Source organism: Trypanosoma cruzi (assembly GCF_000209065.1).
Source record: "Trypanosoma cruzi strain CL Brener chromosome Unknown tcruzi_1047053434503, whole genome shotgun sequence".
NCBI lineage: Eukaryota > Euglenozoa > Kinetoplastea > Trypanosomatida > Trypanosomatidae > Trypanosoma > Trypanosoma cruzi.
The window spans coordinates 1-1613 of record NW_915794.1 but is presented as its reverse complement, the minus strand read 5'-3'; the positions used below and the strand labels follow the sequence as shown (position 1 = coordinate 1613).

Here is a 1613-nt window from a genome sequence, read left to right as displayed (position 1 = left end):
TCAGATTAGAGGTGTCGTGCGCACAGAAGCATCTGCATCATGTGTCTTGGTGGCATCAAGGAGCAGGGGTCAGCCAGGGATAACTGCATCAAGTGCTCACTCGTCACGTGTTGTTATCGGAAGAGGTGTCAGAGGCACACGGTTCGGCATCATGCTCCCCCGCCCAGTTAGCGCAGCAGAAGAAATAGAGAAAGAGAGAGAAAGGGGGATGCTTGAGCGGGCAGTTTCCTCCCATCTCCACTCGGCGTGGCATAAAGCAAATGAAGAAAGAGAGAGCGAGGAAAGGAAAGAGAGAGGGAAACAACGAATGGCAGTCGCGGCGCCCCCTATCCCTTGGCCAGGCATTCCCTCGCGCAACCCCGCCACGCAACACACCGAAAGAGACCGCACCGCGACGTCAGACTGTGAGAGACGGCAGCGTTGCGCCGCACGCCCTCCAAGCTGTGGTGTTTCATCCGTGTCGGGAATAAGACGGCTCTTACCTCGGAGTCATCGCTCGTCGCGGCGGCTGGTCGGGGCGACCGCATGTCACACTAGATTAGACGGCTATGTAAAAAAGGTTTTAAACGGGAAAAAAACACCAATTAGCAACAGCCAAAAATAATAAAAAACGAGTGCAATCACTAATAAAAAATCATACAATAAGGCAACTCGGAAAATAACAAATATTGAACGCGGAAACAATCATAATCATGTTTTTCTCTCTCCCAAAACGCACTTTCCACCTTCAAAAAAACATCATCAGTCATCCGACATTATTTAAATATCGTGTAAGAATAGTGGAGACGCTGAATTGGCACAACAGTTTCTCGTCATACTCTTTCACGAAGCTCGTAGATCGTAATTAAAAAAGTAAAATACTACACTCGCGTCAATAAATGGGGTGGGTGGTGCCACACGAAGAATTCACCACCTCGGTCGCTTTCTCTCCCATTATTTTTCCTTTTCACCTTTTTCTCCGCAGAACATCGCCCGCTCCGCCGGGGGTGGCATCTTCACTGCCGTGGATTCGTTACGCGCGTGTGCAAATGCAAACAACGCATTCCGAGGCCGCCCCTAAATTAATTGAATTCTCCTATAAAACTCGTACTGGATTTGTCGTTCCCCAATATATTTACTACCGTCTTTTCCTCTACATGCACGCAATCTCTCTCCTCCCCGGAGCCAGTTTCATGCGTATTAGCCAGCGTCCATAAAAAAACAAGCCGAAGCAAAACAAGAAAGTAAAAAAAAAAAAAAAGAAAACAACAGTCCACGTCAATTGAAGGGTCTGCCTTGCAGGAAGTTGCTTATCATCACAAAGGCAGAGGCTGGCTGATCCATTGGCACCATGTGTCCCGCGTTGTACACCTGCACGAAGGTCAGGTTCGACGTCGACGCCGCCGCGGCGGTGCGGACAAGCCCAGCCACAGTGCCGTCGGGAGCCCGGAATGGCTCGTCGGGGGCTGCGTTGAACACCGCTTTGCCAGGCCAGTTCAGTGCTGTCGTCCATTGCTTGTTGCCGATCCAGTTGCAGATAAAATCCATTTCGCCAGCGTAAATCATCACACTAACACCGTCCTCAAGAAGAGTCGGCACGGTGTAGTTGAAGTTCTTGAACCAGTCCATCAGGA

At 50.0% G+C, this 1613-nt stretch overlaps 2 non-coding genes across 2 annotated transcripts, besides 1 other annotated feature; both read right to left on the bottom strand.

Annotated features, from left to right (window-relative positions):
- Positions 1 to 68: 68 nt before the first annotated feature.
- Tc00.1047053434503.20 lies at positions 69 to 153 on the bottom strand. The gene has a single exon (XR_008254364.1). It is a non-coding gene; the product is annotated as a C/D small nucleolar RNA (snoRNA), TB11C1C2 (small nucleolar RNA).
- Positions 154 to 234: 81 nt separating this feature from the next.
- Tc00.1047053434503.10 lies at positions 235 to 324 on the bottom strand. The gene has a single exon (XR_008254363.1). It is a non-coding gene; the product is annotated as an H/ACA snoRNA, TC11C1H1 (small nucleolar RNA).
- Positions 325 to 1194: 870 nt separating this feature from the next.
- Positions 1195 to 1248: a sequence feature (T-rich).
- Positions 1249 to 1613: the final 365 nt, after the last annotated feature.